The sequence below is a fragment of the Haemaphysalis longicornis genome, unplaced genomic scaffold (assembly GCF_048455015.1).
Source record: "Haemaphysalis longicornis isolate Haplotype H1 unplaced genomic scaffold, Haemaphysalis longicornis Haplotype H1 scaffold_4, whole genome shotgun sequence".
Classification (NCBI taxonomy): domain Eukaryota; kingdom Metazoa; phylum Arthropoda; class Arachnida; order Ixodida; family Ixodidae; genus Haemaphysalis; species Haemaphysalis longicornis.
The window spans coordinates 212,035,795-212,061,903 of record NW_027526361.1 but is presented as its reverse complement, the minus strand read 5'-3'; positions in this window follow the sequence as shown (position 1 = coordinate 212,061,903).

Genomic DNA, 26,109 nt, shown 5'->3' with positions numbered 1-26,109 from the left:
CTGTTTGGGAAGGGGAACCTAACCACCGAAGTAAAAATCAGCTAGGATTTTCTTTACTCCTCAACTAGGCTGGAATCTTCAGCTCAAAAATTTTAGACCTAAACCGCTCACCTCGGGTGTACGTAAATTATTAGAGAACGTCATTCTCAACAGGATCAACCAATTCATGAAGATAAAATCACTATGCGCGCAACGTGACAGGTTTTAAGTGCAATGCACTTCTTAAGCGACCCTGAACCTGCGTCCACCGGCGATGTCCGCGCACGTGGAGACGGGCGCGCGCAGCCTGGCCGCTGACATGGCACATACCCACGTGGGGGATCGGCCAGGAATCTCCTCGTCTTCCTTGGCAACGGGGGGAGATGGGCGCGCGCTGCCTGGCCGCTGACATGGCAACTACCCACGTGGGGGATTGGCCAAGAATCGGGCGTGAGAAGGGCTAATGCACCTGCCTAAAGGAGTACTGACACGAAATTTCAAAGCTGAGATCCGCTCTAGCAATCAAGTACAACGACAACACAAATAGGTGTCTGTGAATAAATGCATCTTTCTTTCTTTGTAGTTGTGTGTGTGTGTGTGATCTCTCTTTCGCGAACATTACCGAACTGCGCAAATTCAACTCGTGCATTCGCATTTTCACATTCTTCCCCTCGGGGAAATGCGGGGAATTTTTAGACAAAAACTCTCAACCCAGGACGTTATGCACGGCCTTAACCTAGACATTTTTCAAGGCACAGCTTGGCTGACCACTTGCGTAGTAGTTTATCGTCCGCTTGTTGTGTGTTGGGTTTTTCGGGTATAGTTTTCTTTGTCGTCTGGACGTGCGAATGAATATGTGATGTCCTTTCTGCGATGTCCTCTAGTTTAAGCACAAGCTCAGTTTTGTTCAGCAGCAATAATCTGACGGATTGTGTCCCATTCTGTGACTTTGAGCTGATTATCATTGGCCCTGGTTGGTGCGTTTTTGATGGTGGTTGCTAAAATGAAATAATTACACGTTAGGTTTCCGTGAGTGTGCAGCCATGTGGCTTCCCGCATGTTCAATACGAACATAAGATATGGCGTTGCATCTAGGCCAATGCTGTTGCCTTTCCTTGCGGGTGAGTAGGATAAGTGAGCAGGGTGAGGTCCTTCTTTTGGACATCTTGCCAAAGCTGCTGGCCCTTACTGAGGTCTTTCTTTTACCCCCAAGCAGGGTGATGTGCATAACAGTTGCCCACAGTATTAAGTACCTGTTTTCGTGCTATGTGTACTGCTTTCCAAAAAAAGGTTTGCATGTCGGTGATGTTCGCGGGGGCTGCTGGTCAAATTAGGCGCAAAGAGTGTGCGCTCCCTTGCCTTTACCAAAACTATTTTTGACAAGGACATTTCCCACAATCATCACTATCTGGGACTCGCGCTCCCAGGAACATCCAGCCTAGGCAGGATAATGCTCGTAGTATCAGAAATCTTGTCACTAGGTCTATCAATGCTTTTACAGACTTCGGTGGACGCGTGAGCAGTCTGTGTATTTCAGGAAAATTGCTTTTTAAATAGTTTTTTTCGTCACCTAATTAGTCTTTGTTCGTCGAATACGATCAAAATGTCTTTCTCTAGTTTTTATTGTACGGCCTAAATGTTATGTAAGATGTATTTGTAGCTTTCAGTTACAATTTGGCATGTACTAACCAATTTGATAATTATTCCAGATAAGCATTTACCACAGAGCGAAGTTTATTATGTATTTAGATGTGAAGAATACTTCAAAGGCATCCGCATACAAGATTTTGCTGAACTAGCCATAGTGGCTCAGTCGCTATAGCGTTGGGCTGCAGAGAGCAAGAATGCGGGTTCGATTCGCGGCCCCGGCGGGGGCTTTTCTGAGGGAGACGAAAGGGGAGAACGCCGTGTGTTGTAGATTTCGCGGCAAGTTAACATTCCCAGGCAGCAAATATAATCTATGGCACGCCTCATTGACTGTGGGACGTCGCGCGTTAAATTTTCCAATCTATTGACAATGAAGGACTTGCAGACCTGCTATATTTATGATGTCATTTACATAAACTATATTGCCACGAACCATGTAGGGGTTTGTTTATTTATTGTTTGTTTTTAATGCCCGGCCGCGCCCGGGTTTCTTATCTGTGTTCCATGCGAAGCGCGTGTTCCATTCTTTCTTTTTATGACGCACGGGCTATCTCATTCACATAAGCAGATTGTTTCGCTCTAACGCCGCTAGCCCAGAATAATCTTCTGTGATCTACAATGTTCTGGATGCGGTTCGACGGTTCCAGAAACTCTCGTGCCGAAAGAGAAAAGCCTGCACAGCAGACGCCGCGGCATTCGATTCTGTGACGCTCGCCGACGCAAGTCACTTTTTTGACCGCTGCTTCGCCGCCTCTGTATTCCTTTGAGTTGTTAGGGGAGCACAAGTTCGCCCCAATAAACTTGTTTCTCCTTCATAACAAATGCGTCGTCCTTGGCTTCGTGACATCTGGTGCAGGTGCTGGGTACTCACCCTTCATGCTCTCTACGACATCTGGAAGCCGCCAAGCCAGCCCAACCAGAGAAAGCCGCCGACCGAAAGGATTGCTACCCAAGTTTGGTTTGATGCCAGAAGGGCCCAAGAAAAGGAACGCTGCAACCAACACCATGGTGCAAGAAACAACGTCGCCAATCGTCCTGCAGCAGCCCCGGGAACCGCCATCGTTCCGGAGAGCCCCCGCTGAAGACCCCGAAGAATGGTTGGAGAAGCTGGAGCGCGTCCGCATCTTCAACAGGTGGGACGACGAAGAAACTTTCCGGCATGTCTTCTTTTACTTAGAAGATGCTGCTCGAACTTGGTTCGAGAACCATGAGAGTTCTTTGACCGACTGGACTCAATTCAAAAGAGAGTTCCTTAAGACCTTCACTACCGTTGTGAGAAAAGAGCGAGCTGCGCTTTTGCTTGAAACTCGAACGCAGCACCCAAATGAAGATGTCGTGATCTTCGTTCAAGAGATGAAGCGACTTTTTCGCCGTGCGGACCCCGAAATGACCGAAGAAAAGAAGCTCAGGTTTTTTATGCGAGGAGTGAAGCAAGAGCTTTTTGCTTGTTTAGTCCGTAACCCGCCGAAGACGGTGGCTGAATTTGCGTCTGAGGCGGTCGCGATGGAGAAGACGCTAGAAATTTGAACGAGGCAATACGAGTCAACGCGCTGTTCTCGGAGACCATCGGTGCCGCAACTGGAAGCTCCCATACATTGCGCGAGACCATTCGAGCAGTGGCCAAGGAGGAGCTTCAGAAGCTTTTTCCAACAACGCCGCAAACTCAAGTGGCTTCTCTGACTGACGTCATCCGTGAAGAGGTTTCACAGGCTCTGGGAACTTCTATGCCTTCAAAAGCACCCCGTCAGCCCCAAGCGATGACCAACTCCGCAGCTCTTCGTCAACCCCGCCCTGCTCCAATCCGTCGTCAAGAGGCCCAGCCATACCGCCGTCCAATGCCGCCCGCCCGACGCCCTGTGGACCAATACCAGGCGCCAAGGAAGACCGACGTGTGGCGAACACCCGATAATCGCCCGCTGTGCTACCACTGCGGAGAGGCCGACCACATCTACCGTCGATGCCCTTACAAGATGCATGGTCTGCGAGGATTCTCCATCGACGCACCACGCCCCCGACCTGGCCAGCGCCCTCCTGAGATCGACGAATACCTGTCCAACACGAACCGAGGACCTGCCCGCTTGAACCGTTCGCCGTCGCTCTACCGGTACCAGTCGCCAAACCGCCATAACACCGCTGACTTCTCACGTGGAAGGTCCCCCAGCCCACGCGGGGGAAACTAAAAGCAGCAACTTCTGGAGGTGAAGTTGCAGAACGGCGAACAAACGAAAACCCTCCAACGACGCATGGCCGCACTGAACAGCGTACCTGCAGACCAACGACTCGATCTAACCTGGACGTGACTCCCGAACCCGACGATGACACGACGCGACGCGCAACCGAAACGAAAGAGCCTGCCGCTGAGAAGATGACGAGAATGACGACGCATGGTGCCCGACCGTCAACACGTACAAGCCGAGCTACAACGCCCCGACGCACCAAAAACTCCAGGAAAGCGGCGTCCGACGTCCAGTTGTCCATCGACGGCTTTGAGGTAGTCGCCCTCATCGACACGGGAGCCGACTACTCGGTAATGAGCGGCTCATTCGCGTCGAAGCTCAAGAATGTTACGATAACATGGGACGGTCCGCATATACGCACAGCAGGAGGCCATCTCGTAACGCCAAGTGGAACGTGCACATCACGCGTCACCATAGGAGGCACCACGTACCCTGCTGAGTTCGTTATTTTGCCTAACTGCTCCCGCGACGTAATTCTCGGAATGGACTTTTTGACGGACAACGGCGCAATAATTGATCTGCAGACCAAGTCGATACCTTTTTCCTCAGATCACTTCACGACGCCGCAGCCGAACCCCGATCACCGTGCTGCTGTCAGGATCGCCGACGATCACATCACCCTGCCACCCCGCGCAAGCTTGATGATCACCGTCTACTGTGAAGGTGTTGCTCCCGATGTCGACGCTATCGTAAAGAGTGACCAAAGGTTGCTTCTTGACCGCGGTGTGTCTGTCGCAAGAGTCATTGCGCGGTTTAAGCAGCGCAAATCCCACGTTTTGGTCACCAATTTCACCGAGGAATACCAGCATATAAACAAGGGCGCTGCAATTGCGTTCGTCGAAGAAACGCAACAAGCAAGTGACGTGATAGCAGTCGCCGACTTCGACGTGAATCCGGCGCTACCGCAAGAAGAAAGGAACAAGTTATTGGCTTTGCTGCGTCGCTGCAGCGAGTGCTTTTCGTCGAACTCAAAGTTACGTCAAACACCTCTGGCGAAGCACCGGATAATAACCGAGGATGGAGCCCGACCTACCCGATAGTCACCGTACCGCGCCTCTTCTCACGAGCGCGAAGCCGTCCGGACTCAAGTCGACGACATGCTCAACGACAACATTATACTGCATCGAAAAGTCCGTGGGCTGCGCCGGTCGTACTCGTGAAGAAAAAAGACGGCACACTCAGGTTCTGCGTTGACTACCGGCGATTGAACAAGATCACCAAAAAGGACGTGTACCCCCTGAAACGAATCGACGACGCCCTCGACCCCCTCTGCCATGCGAGGTACTTCTCATCGATGGATCTGAAGACAGGCTACTGGCAAATTGAAGTGGACGAGAGAGATCGAGAAAAGGCTGCATTCATAACCCCGGACAGCCTATACAAGTTCAAGGTGATGCCGTTTGGGCTATGCACGCCACCAGCAACGTTCCAAAGAGTCATGGACACTGTGCTAGCTGGCCTGAAGTGGCACACCTGCCTCGTATACCTCGACGACGTTGTGGTATTCTCCCGGACTTTCGACGAACACCTCGCAAGGTTGGAGTCTGTACTCGAGGCCATCCGTACGTCGGGGTTAACGCTGAAGCCTGAAAAGTGCCGCTTCGCGTACGAGGAACTTAAGTTTTTGGGCCATGTCGTCAACGCCGCTGGAGTCCTGCCTGACCCGGCGAAAACTTCAGCCATAGCGAACTTCCCAAGGCCAAAAGATAAGAAGGGCGTGCGCAGATTTCTTGGACTGTGCGCATACTACCGGCGCTTCGTCGCAAACTTCGCACGCATTGCAGAGCCGCTCACGCGCTTGACGAAAGATAGCACCCCTTTCAGCTGGGAAGACGACCAAGAAAAGGCATTCTGCGAGCTGCAAAAACACCTGCAAAGCCCGCCCGTGCTCGCTCATTTTGACGAAAACGCCGTAACGGAAATACACACGGACGCCAGTGATATAGGCTTGGGTGCCGTCCTTGTCCAAAAACAAAGCGGGTGCGAAAACGTAATCGCCTATGCCAGCCGTTGTCTGTCGAAGGAGAAAAACTACTCTGCCTCCGAAAAAGAGTCCCTGGCCATTTCAAAATTTCGCCCATACGTGTATGGCAGACCGTTCAAGGTTGTAACAGACGACCATGCGCTGTGTTGGCTCGCCAATTTGAAGGACCCCTCTGGCCGTCTTGGGCGGTGGAGTTTGCGCCTGCAAGAGTTCGACGTTACAATCGTCTACAAATCCGGCAGGAAACACTCCGACGCCGACTGTCTGTCCCGCACCCCTGTCGACCCACCACCACAGGACTCCGATGAAGACAGCGCGTTCTTCGGCGTTTTTACTTAGAGCGACCTAGCCGCCCAGCAGCGTGCCAACCCGGACTTGCGCGTAATGATCGACTACATCGAAGGACGAAACGTCGCCGTGCCTAGAGAGTTCAAGCGGAACTTACCAGCAATCAGCCTCAAAAACTCCGTCCTCGTGAAGAATTTGAGCCCCGGAACAAGAACGAATTATCTACTTGTCATCCCCGCAGACCTTCGTGACAAAATTTTGGAAGCGTCCCACGACGACCCGTCTTCCGGAAATCTCGGCACAGCTCGCACTATTGCAAAAAATAAGGCGAAGTACTTCTGGCCCCGCCTTACATCCGACGTCACCCACTACGTTCGGAGTTGCCGTGACTGCCAGCGACGAAAAACGCACCCGACAAGACCCGCCGGACTTCTGCAACCGATCACCGTCCCATCAAGGCCCTTTCCACAGATTGGAATGGACCTGCTAGGCCCGTTTCCGACGTCACGATCGGAGAACAAGTGGATTGTCGTAGCGACAGACTACATGACGCGCTACGCAGAGACCACCGCTCTTCCGCGGGGGACTGCACAAGAAGTCGCCAAGTTCTTTATAAACCAAGTTGTGCTGCGGCATGGAACTCCTGAAGTCCTAATCACGGACCGAGGAACGGCCTTTACCGCGGAGCTGATGCAAAGAATCTTACGCTACAGCAACACGGATCACCGAAAAACGGCGGCATACCACCCCCAAACGAAGGGACTAACGGAACGTCTGAACAAGACGATTGCGGATATGCTGTCCATGTACGTCGTCGTTGAACATAAGACTTGGGACGAAGTCCTCCCGTATGTCACGTTTGCGTACAATGCAGCGACGCAGGAAACTACGCAGATGACACCGTTCGAGCTTGTCTACGGAAGACGGCCGACTACGATGCTCGATGCCATGCTTCCGCATGTAGAAGACGACGACCTCAACACCGACGTCTAAGGATACCTTAACGTGCGGAGGAGGCCCGCCAGCTCGCTCGAGTTCGTATAACGAACCAGCAGCTGGTGGATGCCGGCCGCTACAACCTCCGACGCCGAGACGCCTAGTACCAACCAGGGGATCGTGTTAGGGTTTGGACTCCCATTAGACGACGCGGACTCAGTGAGTAGCTTCTGCGACGGTATTTCGGACCATACCAGATTCTACGACGTGTTGGCCAATTAACCTACGAAGTGATCCCCAGTGGTGATTCCGGCACATCACCACGACGCACGCGACCCGAAGTCGTCCACATGGTTAGCCTCAAACCGTACTTCGCAAGATGACGAACTTTTTTTGTTGTTGTTTTGTTGTTACTGTTTGTTCGGACTGTCGTTTTATTTTAGCATCGGGTCGATGCACTCTTCGAGGGGGGGTAATGCCGCGAACCATGTACGGGTTTGTTTATTTATTGTTTGTTTTTAATGCCCGGCCGCGCCCGGCTCTGTTATCTGTGTCCCATGCGAAGAGCGTGTTCCATTCTTTCTTTTTATGCCTCACGGGCTATCTCATTCAGATAAGCAGAGTGTTTCGCTCTAACACCGCTAGCCCAGAATACTCTTCTGTGATCTACAATGTTCTGAATGCGGATCGACGGTTCCAGAAACTCTCGCGCCGAAAGATAAAAGCCTGCACAGCAGACGCCGCGGCATTCGATTCTGCGACGCTCGCCGACGCAAGTCACTTTGTTGACCGCTGCTTCGCCGCCTCTGTACTCTTTTGAGTTGTTATGGGAGCACAAGTTCGCCCCAATACACTTGTTTCTCCTTCATAACAACTGCGTCGTCCTTGGCTTCGTGACAATATGCTGTCACGGGCCTAACCTCGAGCCGTGTGGGATACTTTGCTTTAGTGCTAATATGTGTGGGGAAATGGAGTTGAGTTCAACAAACTGTTTTGTCTGATTCAAATACTGTTTAAAATGGTTCCCTGCCACATTACGTATCCCATGTATGTCCACTTTATTAAGCAAAATATTAGGATCGAACCAATCAAATGCTCTTTAAGGCCTAAGAACAGTTTAACTATGAACTGCATGTTTTCAATATTTGAAAATATTTGATATTGAATGTGCAGTAATGATTCGTCTGTTGATTTGTATTTTTAGAAACAATAACAATATTTCCTAATTACATTGTGTTTAGAGAAGAAAGTCTATTGTATATTAAAGACTACTCTCTCAAATACCTTTAAAAAACGTTTCTTACGGATAGTGGCTTTTAATTTGAAACAGTACTACCCATAAATTTCACACATGTGTATTTACATTGTCTTGTGCTCCACAGGTATGGATTAATGTTACCCTAGCAACTCCTGGTTCCTCTGAAAAAGAAAACACCGGTGGACAGATATAAATCAATACTACACGCTAACAGGCGACTTACTTCCAGTGCCATGCCCTTAATTACGTTCACTAAAGCTGCATCGACTCCTGCCACAGCATTTTAATTTTTCACGATAAGATCCATACTTCGGTATCGTTCATTGTTTACAAAAAAAAGAACCCATAAAAGAGAACAAAAGAGAAATCGTGAAAGGCTAGTCCCCCGCGGCCGCATTTATCAGTGTGTGTTGGGTGCGGACCAGTATTAATAAAAGGTTAATTCATACAGTTGGCTAGCTGTGGGCTTTCTACAGGCTCTCCATTGAAATACGCGAATTTCAGGTGTGCTAATACCTACCTACAGGTTGTTGTGTCAACAGTACCCCATATCTTCTTATTGTGGTCTTGGAGGTAAAAAAGTAGGCGTTCATTATATTCTCTTTTTGCAGTCTTTATATCGCCCTGTAGCCCGTTTCGATGATTTTTAACCTATGGTTATCTCGGGATCCTTCACTAATATAAAAGTGTTGAATATCGAACGTTTCCTTTTTGTGCGTTTATACCGATCTGGCTCCACCCATGGTTTCCGCACATTGTTACATGTTTTTCTTGCACGGTTTAGAGAAAATGCTGGATCTAACCATTGTCCTACGGACAGCAGCAAAATTTTGCAAGCAAAGATCACGCATCTGAATCAATATATAATTTTCTAATATAACGATTGTACTCGTTCTCGGAAATATTCTATTGTGTGTTTGTTGACCTTGCGGAAGAAGCGCGGTAGAGGGAGTGATCGTCTATATTTGTCACCGCTAAAAAGAAACCTGCATACACATACTATGAACTCCTGTCGATATAAACTACAATGCCGAAAATTCTATATGGAGACAAACAGAAGTGTGGCAGTGTTCGCGTTAATTTTAGTTGGTAGCATTATGTGATGTGCACTACCCGTGGAAGACAATGAGGTTTTCAGCCAAATAGTTGCTGCTTTTTTGATACTCATAGTGATTTTCAAATCACCCATTGCAATCCCCAATTCACGCGAAAACAAGCATACCTCATTAATAGCTTTAACAAGGAAAAAAATTGATCATTTTTCACCCGTAGGGGGTCTTTAGATGACACACATTATCATTTTCCGTACGTGAAAAGCTAAACTACCGAAATCATTGGTAAGTCACCAAAATTTCCCAATACCTTTGGAAGCAATGGTATCTCCTATATAGAGACTAATATCTCTGCTTTTTTTTTCGCTGCAGAGGTGCGTAGAGCGGCACCCGTTAAGCTATTTTGGGTGATTCTCAGTAAACCAAGTTTCAGTAAGAAAAAAGGTGCTCAAATAGCATGTAATTGATTGTAATAAAATATTCAGTTCATCTGCCTTGTTGCTACGAATTCTCGTATTGAAGTGCACACCAGAAAACTAGTTAGATATCCAAAATTCTGCATTTAAACGTTTTGCGTTATAATATTTACTGGTGTTTTTTTTTGAGGTTGCAATACCGGATTGTGTACTGAGATGCTTAGAAAGTTATTCGCACGCCATCACCTATTTGGAGCAGGGACATAATTTTGGACCAAACAATTCTACGTATAAACGCACCAGTATTATCATAGGACGCAATGCGGCGGCGGTTTGACATTAGAACTCTCTGAAAATTCGAATAAATCAGGTTTGGAAGGCTCGGAGTGGGAGGAAACAAACAATTCGAAAAACTGCGGCGCATGTAGGCTATTCCGGCGGATTGAATTGAAGAAAAGTAATTACATAAAGGAGTTAGTTCCGTAACGCAATTCTAGAAAAGTTAAAATCTCCCAATAGAAAGACACGGACGTAAGAGTAACGAGTTACAAACAAGTTTAGGCGTTGCGAAATTCTGCGCAAAACTGGATGATGACATGAAGACCTGAGCCATGCGCCCAAGATAATGCTCCGATTGGATGGTTTTACGGATACCCAAACGATTTATCTATGTCGCTAAATATCAAAGGCAAACAACTGAAACAGTTTTGTTATGGCCACAACCAGGCCCCGACTTCCATGGCTATTTTATCGCAGTGAAGAATTGAAAACCTAATTGCTATTCCGGTTAAGCAACGTTTATATTAAACCAACCATATTTGCAGAACGAGATTTCATTGCCGCGGATAGTTTTCTAGGACTCTATTGCGCCTATGATGTTGGTAAGAAACCAAAACAACTGATAACAGCCCCGCCCTTCGCAACCGTTGTTTGTACGTGGCATGGTAATTAAAAGTTCGGGCTACGGGAACCATACGTAGGGTGTAAGACATTTCTGTTAATTGTGGCTTTATTCGGCTGGGTAATAAGTATCTGAGGCGTGAAGAGGGATCTCTCCTTCTATGAACTCGGCTGTCAGGGGGTCATACGAGTAATATTTGCAGTTCTCAGTAGCTTTCCATAATCGAATGTAAACGAATGTAAATGGGGATGGAATTCCGCGAATTCGACTACCTTTTCTGAATAGCTTTGGGGCTATCAGCGTCCCTGGCGAATAGTATTCGCTACCCAACGAAACCAGGTATTTGAGCTTTGCTTCTGCATCGAAACATTTCCCTCTAGTCTTTAAACTAGAACATTTCACGTTTAAGGAATGGAATTTGGCATCATGTAGCTGTTGAAGTAAATACGCACGTTCGGTGTAGCTGTCGATGGCTTGAGTATGAGGACGCTCAGATAATAGTTCTAATATTTTGTTTGGTTTGCTCGCTCCTTTCGCTCTCATCTGGAATTTCTTGACACATAATGTTGCCAAGTCTGGCCCTGTCGTCTTGCTCATAAACACACTATTGCAATAGCAAATTTTGCTTCTGAAGCTCATTTGTTGAAGCATTCGCTGACTTCCCTGCTTAGGCAATTCCGTCTACACTCTGAATGTTTTGTTCAGCAATGACAAGCCTGTTCTCGCAATAGCTAGAGATCATTCAACGTTTTTCTTGGCTATTGAATGTTTCTTCCTCGCTTAGTTTTCATTCCTTGGTTGTAGTTGTTATCCCACACCCCTGTGGCTGAAGGTGTTTAGGCATCTGTAACATTTTATTTTTTGTGTCTAGTTCGGATGACGAGTCCTTTCGGAGGGGCTAACCGATTCGTCATTTTGTGAGCGCGATTCTTCTTGGAAGGAACGACGTCAGCTTCATATCTCCAGCCATAAGGAAAGAATACCAGTGTGAAGCCAGTCATACAGAATTTCGGAAGGCACCCTTGGGCACGAGAGGAGCACCAGACACTGAATGACACTCTTTCTGGCATACAGGAAAATACTGAAACGCACCTCAACGAAGTAAGCAGTGGTAGCCATCCGGCAGAGTGAAAGTGGATGTACAGCAAAGTTGTTGCAAACCACTACAAACGGAGAAGGAAGATGTTAAATGTTTCTCGTGTTCTAGGAGGACATGTTGCTTGCGCTTGGCTAGTGTCACAAAAAATCGGGCGTAGTATCGGCACTCATTTCTTCTAACGTACTATGCCGCCGCCATGATTATTGGTCAGTTCTAATTACGTGACACTTGTTTACCTTGGGATGAAATAGGGCAAGTGTTATTTTGTTACCTATGCTTTTTTAGCCTGTCAACTCTGGTAGACTTAGAATATCCTCCCGGCTCTGTGACTTCGCGCGACTCACGTCGTTACAAAACTGAATCAAAGATAAGGCGTGAAACAACAATACAGCAGGAGAAATATGTCCAAAGATGCCGCTTCTCTGTATCATCGGTTGTGTTGCCAACAAAAAACCCGGTCTAAGTTTAGGGCAAAGCCCTAGATGCGGCATTCTCGTCACAATGATGAACGACAAAATAGTCACCGTTGCTGACTTGCGTGCCTCAGTGGTGGCACTCTCCAACCTTATCTACTGACCCTACGTTTGGCTTCACTCGCGGTAAAGACTTCGTCATGACAAGCTGGACGCATATGAAGGGCGTCTTGGCAAGAACTGCTCTGTTTAGTGACCCTAGTTTTTCCAAGCCTGCAACGCAAAGTCTGCAAACATTACATTTACCAGGACGACATGGGGGACATTCTTAACGGACACTACTGACGGGGGGAAGGGCACTACTAGTTAGTGACCGCTGGTTCATCGAAGGGCTGTGGCTACTTGATTCTATGTGGCTTCTGCCTAGTGAGAGACCACGAAAGTATAGCCTTGTGATTCCTAATGGCTGCGTGAGGGTTGCAATGGCGCGTTTCTAATATGGATGTAATGAATCACATTTTTGATGCTTCTGAGACGTAGCTTGGCATAAAGTGAAAACTATTTATGGGAAGTGCATTTGAGGAGTTGCTGGCGCAGTCCCCCATTGGCTAAGGTGTTGTTTTGCCCAGCACAAGGACGCGGCTTCGATCCGGCCACGGTGTGTACTTTGCAGATGAAGGCAAAACGTAAAAACACTCGTGTGTTGAGATTGTGGCGGAGGTTAAAGATACGCAGGTTTGAAAATTATTCAAGAGCTCGCTGCAACGGCACACCTCATAGCTAAGTGGCGCTAGATACCTTACCTCGACAATCAAACAAATCAATTTTAGAAGTCGAGAGGTAGAAAACACAACGATTAACTTGCTTTCACTTTTCGCAACAAGACATGGCCGTTTTCGATAAGGTTATGGGTTACTATAATGCCGATACCATCAGATTGCTCCTCATAAAATTGAATGTTTTTACACTTAAGGCAAAAACAGACACCTTCTAAGCACTCAAGTGTGGTTTCCAACTTCTCCATATGCTCAGTACCAGTCGTGTAACAAAGGGGAGACAAGTTACACTTGTGCTTTTGTACCTCAATGTAGGCGTGACACATAGTGCGATCTAGGCATCGTCGATCTCGTAACGCCTCCCACTTACTTTATATGTGCGGCGCAAGTGCATGAACTTAGTTTCGCAGGAATCGTGTAGCGGCAGAACCACGCAAGCACGACTGGGGCTAGGGCTGCCCAAAACGCGGGTGAAAACATTGATGTCACAGGAACGACATCAATGAGAGCAGTGACGATTGCTACATAAACTATCGCGTCTGGCCTTAGGTACAAGCACTGCACCTCTAGACAAGCTTTTGCAGATAAAGCGATGACATACTTTGTCTGCCGCTAATAGGTAAAAGTGAATGGTATTCCCAGAATGTTTACAAGAAGTATTCGGAGCATTGAATTGGGAACCGGTGGGAGTAAGGGTTAATAGAGAATACCTGAGTAACATAAGATTTTTTTGATGTCGTTGCCTTGAAAAGTAACTCTGGGAATAAATTACAAAAACTGCTTACCGCACTGGACAAACAGAGTGGAACCGTGGGCCTGAAAAATTATTATTCAATAAACTAAAATCAACAACCTCGTGACAGAACAGCGGTTTGAGACGGGTGGTGAGGCAGTGGAAGTGGTAAGTGAATATACCTACTAAGGCCAAGTTTTGGCCCCGGATCCCAAGCATGAGCCAGAGATAATAAGAAGGATAAGAATGGGGTGGAGTGCATACGGCTGGCATTCTCAGATAAAGAATGGCAGACTACCATTGTCCCTGAAGAAAAAAGTGTATGACAGCTGCATCTTACCCGTTCTCACCTGCGGGGCAGAAGGATGGAGCCTTACTAAGAGGGTTCAAATTAAATTTAAGACGACTCAGCGAGCAATTGATCCGAAGATGACAGGGGTGACATTAAGGGTAAAGAAGAGAGCGGATTGGGTCAGTGAACAAGCGCGGGTTAAGGTCATATTAGTTGAAACAAAAGAACAAATGGACGTGACAGGTGGTGTAATGCGAAGGCAAGATAACCGTTAGTCAATAAAGGCAACAGAGTGGATAAGTTGTTCACAGGCAGCACAGGAACGGGGTAATTGGAGATTAATGGGAGAGGCGTTTGCCCTGTTCTGAGTGTAGATAGGCTGATGATGATAATGCCGAATAGGTACAAGTGCTGTACCGCAAACGGTACGTAGTGGCGAGTCGGCAGCATCTGCAGCTGGCACGGCTGCCACATTTGACTGCGAATACCGCAATTCATTTTAAAGCTTTAGAGGCGTGTTACGCTGATCTTAGGGATGTGCGCTGTCTCTTGCACCTGAAGGGCGTCTATCTTCATCCCGCTGAGTCACTGCTCAGCTTGTACCGACGCGGTCCTGCTTATGTCTTCTGCAAGCATGCGGGTCTCTTTTCTCATCAAGCGTCTTTTAGAGGTGCACCACGCGTGTAGTATTCACGATGATTCCGTGGTTCCAGAGGTTACTATTTCCGGTTGGGTCGAACCAAGCTACCAAACGCTCTGCTCCTACCCGCAAAAAAATTGTTTCTGAGATGAATTGTATTCCGTAATCCTAATTATGTCTACCTGTCTATGGTGCACAGGGCCGTCCACTCATGGTACGAACACGGCGCGGCGTGGCCGCGCTCTACGGAACGCCAGCGCGCAGGCCGCGTGCACGCATTGAAACTAGGCGGCGCAGGCGATTAGGGGCTTGCATGCGGGGCTTCGTGTCGTAATCTTCTTCGGAAGCGCCGTGCTTGCTTTGCTGTGAAGCATGTCTCACTCTCAGCATGCTTGTAGAGTCTTAGCGCGCCGGGACCGCGTTGCGGGACAGCTGACTTTCCTCACTGTGATTGGTTGTGTAGCCTCTGCGTAGGATAAATGAGCGCTTTTCATTTTCAGTTCCGCGGTCGCACTTGCATTTATTGTTCCACACATTTCACGACTGGCTCGGTTTTTGTTTAATGAGAGATGTTGTAGAGGAGGGCTCCATGTAATATCAGCCACCAGGATTTATATAATGTACACTGGCATTGTGCAGGACATGAGTGTCTGGGCACAGGGTCGCCCTTACCTTATTTGGTGCCCTGTAGGAACTGCTGCTAAAGCATCCCCTCTCCCTCAAAGCCCATCAAATTCATGTTTGCAGTAAAGCTGTCTATATCTGGGTTCCTGTAGGCCATTTCCGATTGCAGAGCGAAATGTAGACAAGAATACTAAGCGAGCGCAGCGCCATTTTAAGGGGCCGACTCAAATCCTTGAATGGTAAAATTGCGCGCCACACCTTCCCCGTAGGGGAACGATCATAGAAATAATAAAACGCCCGAGGGCCTACATATTTAGTTATAACACTGCCTATGTTGCCCCTGAAAAGATTGCTTTGCGCAGTAAATTTATGCTAAGAGGTGACGACTACTTTCTTTGGCCTTTTTGTAACCTGGCTTTTCCACATTATGGGTTGTACGGTGAACCACGTCCGTCAACGGAGAAAGCATGATAAAGAAATGGCTATAACTCCTGTTTCATTAAAACTAACCCAAACTCTATTAAAGGACAAGTAGCCGTAAGGCGGACCGACCAGTATACAAAATTTCATTTGCGAGTTCAAATTACATACCTCGGAGTAAAGTTATGAATATTAGAGAATCCCATCTGCTCTCCATACATGGGCTTCTACGGGTGGTAACCGGACACCTCATGCTTGTCCGCTGCAGCGAAACTCTGGCCCGTCCAAGTTTCATTTCGGTAATTAACTGGGAAGTGTGCTCAATCGCGAATTCCGAACAAACGTGGATTGTTTTGTGCGCGCCTAGGAGTGCGCCACGGAAATGGCATATTGTCGCTCACGTTGATGTGCGGCGCAAAAGCTTCGCTGGCCATTTTTCTTCACAGAGCAGTAGGACATTGAACTTTTTTTTTGTAAAAGCGGAAGCTTCGCTGTATAGTGGGACTGATGACTTCCTGTCGAAAATCTAAGGCATTTCTCCATAGACTGGTTGTCCCACCGTTAAGAGCGCATAAAACAAAATAAAAAGACAGTCAAGTGGAGCAACAAATGTCTTCCCAGCACTGCATCTGCGTTTAGAGGCGAAGACGTCTGTTAAGGTATCGGTAAAAGTGTGGTTTCTGTAAGCTGCCTGGTTCTGCATTACGTATTTTGAAGCAAAGCATGGCCATCTACGAATGAAGTATGATTACAGAAAACGGCGGCAACTCTTGTCTGGAAAAAAGTATGTAAGAAACAAATTTCATGACAGTTACCCCCTTAGGATACCCTACATGCCTGAAACGTGGCTTCTGTTGTGTTAAAACGGTCAGTTGGAAATCGCGTAAAAAGAACGGTTCTGCCTAATTCAATACACGTAGCAAGCATGATGAAGGATACAAGAGTACAAATCTCCATAATCACTTATCGGTATGCATTTACATTGATCGTAAATGAGTTTACTTAGTGCGCAAAACAGCGTCACTTTCGCGCTTCTCCTAACTTTCTTTGGGAAGGGATTGTACATTTTTTTGTAATCACCCTTTTGCAATTGCTTCTTTTCCTTTTTCTGATTCGTTTTGTTTTTCAGGAAGATAGCTAAGCGTAAAAACAAAAGTGTATTTCACAATTCATTCCCGCGAGCTGGTTCTTTCGGTGGCTGAAGACTGCAACGGGTGCCGCGAATCAACGCCCCCGCCAGAATTAGGTAGCCATGTATGACGCCGCCTAAAGGTTCGACCAGGTCACGGACCATGTAAATTTAAAAAGGACCATGCTGCTGAAAATACACATGCTTAATAAGCCCAGCAAACCACTAACATCTCTGCGACGTCCCAAAAAGATACAATTGTCTATGTCCCTGCAGTATCTCTATTAGACCATCGTAAAAGGTGCAATATGTTTATGAAAATTTTTGGATGTTGAGATAATGTTGCTGGTAAATAATGACGGACGTTATTTCAACTATGCTCAATACGTACTCTCGATGTGTCTGTTGCTTCATTTGTGGACGGTATTTAAACATATTTTGCTGATGTTGTTCAGATGTTGCTGGTACGTCCGCTTTTTACTTTGTACATGTCTATCGCAGTTACATTTATTTTAGCTGTATCTGCTATACTTTATTTTCAAAATCTCCGCAGGTGTGCTCTTTTGAAGTTACCGAGGGATTTTGAGCAAATTTTGCAATCCACCAATATTGCTTTTACAGAAATATAAATGCGGAGGACATAATAAAAAAGTTAGACTCAACGTATACCTGAGCAAAATTTGATGCTCATAGGAGTTTTTATTCAGTGAAACAACCATCTTTATTGGTCCTTGGGCTCGCTCCCTCTGCTGTTTTTGTGCGCGTGGCTGAGATTTTCTGCATGTCCGCAGCAGATCTCGCGTATGCGCAACTTTTTTTCCTAGCAAAAGACTTAAAATAGCGTAAACTAGCTGAAGGCGTGATTTTAAGTATAGTTTTTGATACCGCCAGGGAAAAAACATTGCCGGCGTCGCCCATGCATTTCTGCGAAGCTGGTCCTGTGCGGAGCGCGAAGAATCTGAGCTAGGCGTCAGCCTCTGTATTCAGCAGTCTTTCGAACAAAGGTAACAGCCGGAGAATGATAACCGACAAAAGCGAAAATGGAAGACCAAAACAAATTCCAGGCCTTCGGGGCTGTCGGCTTTGGCAGAAGGCATTACGATTCCAGCTAATCATATGTAAGGAAACAGATTTGGCTACCTTGCCTAACGCTCGAAACTATTGTATCAAGACACTTTACGCTGTCACGGCATGAAAGTGTGCCGACATGCACTATAGGGCACAGATAATGTAGCTTGATTTCCCAATAACCTGCTGTGTGTATAGGCACGTGCTGGGTTTATACCAGGCTTCTAACCTGTATGCAGGCTTATTGAGCAAAACGAGTAACCTGTATGGCAAGCACACATTAGGGCTATGTTTGTTCATATTTGTAGGGATATTTCGGTACATTTGCCACAGCCATATCATCCCGATATTCAGACAGGCGTTATAGTAAAACTGCCCTCAAGAGGAGGAGGTCCGGCAGGAGGAGAAAACTTTAACAGTAAAATCAAGCTGGTTAGTGGGCAGGCTCCTCAGTGCACGACGAGATAGTAAGATTCATTCTTCAATTCACCGAATGTCCCCCCGAGTAGGCAAGGATTTGTTCTTTGCGACTGAAGGGGTTGGAAAACAATAAAGAGTTGTCAGGACATATTCATTGCTTTCCAATTGTGTTATACTGAAAATGGGCTTGTATTCTATTTATTGCGTTCGTAAGTGAGTATATCAAGGTTCAACACCTGTATGATGTCATAACTGTTCTGGTAGAGTTTGAGTTAGAGATTTGGCGCACAAAAGCCGCCTTCAAGTAATGTGGACAACTTTATCTGCGCCGTAGCACAAATCTTATTGCATTGCATATCCACACGAACGTTGTGAGTCTCGCAAGCATCTCTAAACCTCCTACGACGTTTGGGACGGTGCAGGAAAATGAATGCGTTGGGCACAGAAAAAACATTCGTCTAACACAAGTCAACAAAAACGAAATAAATAGAAAACACCCGTTTTATTTCCTGCTGTGCACCCCGCTGCTTCGTGCGTAGCATTACACTGTTTAGTCTTCATAAGAGCATCTCAGAAATAGTTAAGGGAAGCCCCGAAATTTTGAATACTTATCGAGGAGCTCTGAGCACTGAAACTCGCAAATACGCTAGATAGGACGAGTTACAGACGATCGTCTGAGCGGTGCTTCCTGAAAGACGTTCTTTCTATCATCGTGTGTTGTAAGCTTGTGGGGAATAAAGCTTGAAATTATTCTGAGCTGTCAGAATCTCATTGGAAACACGCTTTTAAAGCACCAAACCACCAAAGCGGGCGATTTATAGCAAAGGCACTGCTGCCAGTCACAACCGGACGACCGCGGCGCGGGTGTAGCAGCGGCGGGAATGTAGCAGACGACAGCGGAGCGGGACCCTCTCGATGTCACATCCAAGGAGCGCCACTCAAACATCTCACCGCCTATACCCGCACTGCTCAAAGTGGGGTACGAATTCCTCCCGTTGAGATAACAACTACATAAAATACAAAAAAAATGAGTAATAACGCTACAGTTTGAACTGTTGAAAAGTTGATTGTTTGATATATTGTTTTGAGACCGCAAAATAACAACGGTGCTATAAAGCCAGATGATATGAGCCAAACCGATCCACTGGTCATGACCTTCGGCGTTCAACAAGTGCAACTGTCAGACGCGTGCTGCGCCATTCAGTTTAAACGTCTAACAGGATGAGAGCCTTGCATTTTACTCAAATGCCTACTGTTACTACTGTGAATGAATGAAGACTGTGTGCAGCCGTGTGAATTGTGTTGTGAGCTCAATTCATCTGCAAGAGCTCAGCGAGTCAAAAGGGCGACGACAGTTGTCACCGATGCAACGCTACGTAGACTGTTGCAGTTGCGACCTTGTTAATCGCCTTCCTCTCGTGATTATTGTGCATCTCAACGTCAATATTCATAAAATATCACGCATTATTAGTTTTGCCAGCATATCTGTGACAGAACATATGGGCTGTACTTTGTTGCTGGCGTTGTGGGAAACGTGCCTTCGAAATAAAGCGGTGGCGTTACACACGGGACGGAGTGATAAGTAGATAAACACTCGCGCTTTGTTCACCGCAGAAGTACAACGTGGCATCTCATCGCGAACGCGCCCACAACACACACACTCACACACCGCTTCGTTCGCTGGCCTGGGAACAAAGCTTTGTTTGGACCACTGATCTCCACTTAGTTGCTGGATGGCGCTTCGCCGCTGTCGCGGCCGGGCGCGCTCACGGCCACCGGAAGTTCAACGGCTCGTCCCGGAAGTCAGGCGTCTGCTACGCTTCTCACCCGCTGATAAGCGTCCCCATTGGTGCATTTTGGCATTTTGTTCTCACTTTATTGCATTTTGGCTGTACACATCGCGTTCAGATCGCAACTTATGCTATACCGAAATATGGGACGTTAATATGAAGCAGAATTTAATTGCAAAGGAGAACGAAAATGTCACTTGGGTCTTGGTTTGAGAGGAGACGACGCAGCTCTAACGGGATTTATGCTAGAAACCTATGCTAGGGATTTATGCTAGAAAGAAAACAACGTGGGCACGGCGTCAGGCTGTAGCCGAGTTCGTGCGCCCGTTCTGTCAAAACAGTTGTCAGTAAAGTGGTCACATGCAGAGCCTGCAGCCTGGGAATGGAGAGCTAGTGACACGGGCACAGTTAACCACGGTTAAGGAAAAGCGCGGTTAGACAAAACCGCAGTTTGCTGCGTTACACGACAGACTAAACTGCGGTTACGTCGCTAACGATGGTTAACGCAAACTGAGCTTGGCCAGTTCGGTCACGCTAACCACAGTTACCGCAGCCGCAGTGCTCAAAATCACACAATTCAGTTCGGACGCAAGTGGCGGCGCATCAGCGGAGGCAAAAAAAAAATCACATGGCGTTCGGAAGAGACGAAGGTTCTCAAACAGCGGGCGCCCCAAAGCTGTCCCCAAGACGCGCTTGCGTTCTTAGCATATCGCTCTCGCAATCAGCGCGACTGCCCGTCAGCAGCGGCTCGTTTCCCGATCCGCCCGATCAACTGCGACAAAATCCGTGCTACATTTGTAAATTCCGCGCGTCGTCCGCCAAAAATTGATATAGCAGGCAATCTTGAAGCGTTTTCAGCACTCGGAAACGATCGGCGCGCGCGTCGGCCGGGCCTGTAAACACGCCGGCGCGCCTGCCCGCACGGCAGTGCTTGCGGCCCGAACCGGCCCAGACCACGGCAGCAACAGCGTATCGCATCGCCGCTCTCCGAAATCAATTTGATCGCGGAAAAGAACTTCCGCATGCGAGAAAATGGATGTCAGTGTGGTGAAAAATTGTGCTAAGCTGAAAGTTCCCTACACCTAACAGACCTAAGCCAACCAAGCGGGTTGCGAGCTGTTAGGGAAGCCCCTTCTCGCCGCGCACGAGTGCGTTGCGTTTGTGTCAGAAGCGAATGCTTTAACGATATTTCTTTTTGTCTACACTGCTTCTCTTTTGTTTTTTATCGTGAAGTTAAACGTGTGCATTTATATTATTTGCGCTCATACTCAAGTGACTACGGTCACCAAACTTGCAATTTCGCGTGTAATATCCAAAACCGCAGTTAGCGATAACCGCGGTTAAAGTTTAGTAACCACGGTTAAACTTAACTGCGATTACTTTCGCCGTGTAACTAGGGTATAAGTTTGCCACCCAACGCCGGTATAAATCCGGCTTAGAGCGAGGGGATCTGCGTAACAAGAGCTACAGCTTAAAAACGAAACTGATATGACATTTGCGTTTCGCTGCGTATCACGCACGTCGTACCGAATATTGTAAAACTTCCAAGTGAAACGTCTTCCCAGACGGCTACTCTGGTGTGCTTGTGCAGTTGACGGCGCAACAAGGAGGCATTTTTGGCGGAATGCGTGCGAAACCAGCCCATGCGTAGCATGCGCTATGCTGGAACGGCCCGACTTCCATGACGAGCGCGCGAACTTCCGGCGGCCGTTCGCCGGAGAGCTCGAAGCGCCATCCAGCAACTCTAGTGGAGATCAGTGGTTTGGGGAGTCAGCAATGTCACGGCGATACAGATGTGCGCGAGGGAAACGTGTTAAGCACTCGACGCATTTAAAAACAAAGGAGCAAGAAACTTCCTTCATCGGAAGCAAATTACTGTCGACAGAAAAGCGGAACCGTGGGTGCTTGTCGCGCTACTTGCCGCCAAGTAGGAAACGGAAGCGGCCTTACGTACGCACGCTATTTCGCTGAAATAGCGTCCGCTCGTATTCCGTCCGCTAAACGCAGAAGCGGCTTAACGTACGGCGCATGCGCAGTGAGAACTACGCAAAGAAATAGCGTTCGCTAACTGTTTGCATACGGTTTCGTACGTTATTCTAAAACTCTCTAGTTTCCGCCCAGTCCGCTCCGTTGGCTTCCGCCTTCTCTCGAACCAACCAGCCAAAGTTCAAACTCTTTTGATGCGTGCCTCAACAAAAGCGGTTGTTGACCACGCGACATTCAATGGATTAACAGCGCACGTAGACGAGGACATAACAAGAAGAGAAGACCGACAAAGCGCTGAACTGTAGCTGAGTTTTATTCAGACACGAAAGACATAAACCGGGACACATTCGATAGGAATGGCAACACCCACTGAAGTAAACATCATCTAGCACACTGCCAGCTACACCCGTTGCTCCTACTGGCTCCGCAATCCTGATTTGCCACAGTGTCCTAGCTGTGTGGATGTTTTCTTCATATTCTTTAGCGCGGCCTCGTTTCCCACTCGTGCGTAAAGGCACAACGCCTCAAAACTGTCTTCGCGATTTGTTTCTGTTCGCAGCGTAGAAGGCGCTTTTTGTACAGTCAGTAAAAAAAGCAGAACGAGAGATTGTTCAGCAGAACGGGGAAACCCTGATGTGCGGCAGTGATGTAATGAACACGAATGGCAGGCATTACCATTTTTACGTCCTGTGTGTATATATTTCTATGATTTGGGCGGAAAAACTGTAGAATGACAAAATTTGCGGGATGGTTGTTTGCCCGCCATGAAACGGAAGCGCCCAACCTCTAGGCGAGCAATCGTACGGAAGATAATAGGTATAACATTAGGCGACAAGAAGAGAACGGAGTGGATCAGGGACCGTAGGCGAGTTAAGGGCATATTAATAGAAATTAAGAAGAAGAAATGGACGTGGGCAGGTCGTGTAATGCGAAGGCAAGATAACCGTTGGTCATTAAGGGTAACAGAGTGGATCCCTAGAGGAGGCAAGCGTGACAGGAGACGGCAGAAATTAGGTTAGCATGGCAGATGGAATCAAGCTTGCGGGGGTAATTTGATCGCAGTTAGCGCAGGACCAGGGTATATTACGATCTATGGGAGAGGCATTTGCCCAGCATTGGGTGTAGATTGGATGGTGATGATGATGACTCACTGTAAGTACTTCAGCATTTTAAGCATAATCAGCCTAAAGGAATGAATTGTGACATTTCTAGTTTTAGCACACCGTTCTGCTGAATATAGCAACCTTGTTTTCGCACAAGTTGGTGTCTCTTTTATGTCTAGCGCTGAACTGCAAATGCAACACCATACTGGTAACAAGACTGACTGGCAACTTTTACTTGGGGAAGACCTACCCCGAAAAGCATGCTCTACAGTCAATTCATCGCACCTATGCAAGGAACAAAGCCTGCTTTATACCGTAAAATGGAGCCAGTATCAATTGCAGATTGCGTGTATCATGTTTTACTTCACGTGCATCTTGTTTGCGTCCTGATTCTCCCGTCTGCCGGTCATGTTTATTGCCTAAATACCACCCAAGTCCTTATATTTTGCATGTGCTTCATTGCTGAGACATTGGATTGGATTGGAGTAAACTTTATTTGTGCCTGCAGATCGGCGTTTTTGTGCGCCGTGACGCGGGCCCGGCGTCGTCCTAGGGGTTAGCCGTTACTCGGCCCGAGCCATCCGCTCGTCGTTGACGGCTCGCGAGTCTCATGCCTTTCGAGCGCCCTCAGGACCTGCTGGACGGCCCAAAGTTGATGTTCGCGGTCGTAGCTCTTCGCGGCTTCTTCCAGCCGCGGCGGAATTTTTCTCGATGCCGCTTCCTCCGGTTGTTTTGAGCAGTCCCACAGGATATGGTACTGGTCGGCCGTCTCCCTACGGCACACCTTGCACCTGTCGGTCGGGTACGCTTCAGGGTACATACGATGCAACAAGGCCGGGGTGGGTAGCGACCCGGTCTGTAGCTGTCTTAGAAGTACGGCCTCCGCCCGGCTCAGCCCCGGGTGCGTGGGTGGGAGAACTCTGCTAGCCAGGCGGTAGGCCTTCGTGATCTCGCCGTAGTCCGTCATGCGGTCTTTGGCTCCGAACCACGCAGGACGGTCGGTCGCGGGGGCGCGGTTGGTTAGAGCTCGTTCCGCCACGTGTGCCGTCTCGTTGTGGTTTGCGTTTCTCGCCGACGCGCACTCGCCCGGATGCACCGGGAACCATTTGATCCTCACTCTTTTTTCTTCCGATTTGACTCCGCGCAGCACGCGCGCGGCTTCTTCACAGATGCGTCCCTTGGCGTAGTTGCGCACTGCCGTTCTCGAATCACTCAGCACCGTGCGGCAGTCTGTGTCGGCGATGGCCAGGGCGATGGCGACCTCCTCCGCGCATTCCGCCTTGGTGCATCTGACGCTCGCCGCCGTCCTCAAGGCACCCGTGGACGCTTCGATGACAGCTGCGGCGAAAGCTTCTCGTTGATATTCGGCCGCGTCCACGTACCGCGCGTGTCTGTCTTTGGCGTGTAGGTCGATGAGGGCCTTGGCTCGCGCATTCCTTCTTCCCTTGTTGTATTCCGGGTTCATGTTTCTCGGTAAGGGGTCTACCCTGATCTTGCTCCGGATCTCGTCGGGGATGTAGAGTTTGGCATTCTCCCCGTCCTGATGTCCGAGACCCAGGTCTTCGAGTATCTTCCTCCCGGCCTTGGTTGTTGACAGGCGCTCGAGCTGAGCCGTTCGTTGCGCCTCCGCAATCTCTTCAAGCGTATTGTGTACCCCTAGCTTCAAGAATCGGGGCGTGCTCGTGGACTCGAACAAGCCGAGCGCCGACTTGTATGCTTTTCGGATGATGGTGCTAATCTTGTTCCGTTCGTGTTGCAGCCAGTTGTGGTAGGCCGCTACGTACGCAATGTGGCTGACGACGAAGGACTGGACGAGCCTGATCAGGCTGTCCTCCTTCATGCCGGCTTTGCGGGACGTGAGTCTCCTGACGAGACGCATCGCGTTGGCCGCCTTGGCGGCGAGACGGGCGACGGTCTCGCCGTTTCTTCTGTGCTTCTCGATGACCATGCCCAGGACTCTGATCTTGCTGACCTCGGGGATCGTCTGCCCGGACCGCGTTACGATCTTGATCTTCTCGTGCTCTCGCCGCTGTCTGTTTTTGGTGTTGCCTCTTCGTGGTGGTATTATCAGGAGCTCCGACTTGCTTGGCGAGTAGACGAGGCCGGAGCCATCGAGATGGTCTTCGATGGCGTTGACGGCCTCCTGCAGCTTGGCCTCGATCGGGGAGTCGCTGCCGCCGGTCGTCCATATCGTGATGTCGTCGGCGTAGATGGTGTGTCGGACCCCCACTTTCGCGAGCCTGTCGGCCACTCCTATCATTACCAAGTTGAACAGTAGCGGCGAGATCACGGACCCTTGCGGTGTGCCGGTACTCCCGAGCTTCTTGTGTTGCAGTTGTATGTCGCCAGCCCGCAGCTCGGCGGTCCTGTCCGTCAGGAAGTCCTTGATGTAACTGTAACTCCTTTCGCCCATGTTGAGCTTGGAGACTTGGGACAGAATCGCCGAGTGTTTCACTTTATCAAAAGCGCTCTGCAGGTCGAGCCCCAGGATGGTCTTGTTGTCTCGCGAGATGCCGGTGTCGTCCACGATTGCGTTCTTGAGCTGCAGCATCGCGTCTTGTGTGCTCAGGTGCTGTCTGAAGCCAATCATCGTGGCGGGGTACAGTCCTTCCCTCTCCAGGTAGTCCTGCCACCGGTTCATCAAAACGTGCTCCAGCACCTTGCCCACGCAAGACGTTAGCGAAATGGGCCGGAGGTTGTCCGTGCCGGGTGGCTTCCCCGGCTTGGGGATCAGGATGGTCTTGGCCTTCTTCCAATGCTGCGGCAGCGTCCCCGTTTTCCAGCATTGGTTGTAGTAGCCCGTTAGGCTTTCGACGGATTTGTCGTCGAGGTTCTTGAGTGCCTTGTTGGTGATGCGGTCCGGTCCGGCCGCCGACCTGCTGTTGAGGTCCTGCAGCGCTGTGCGAACCTCTTCTAAG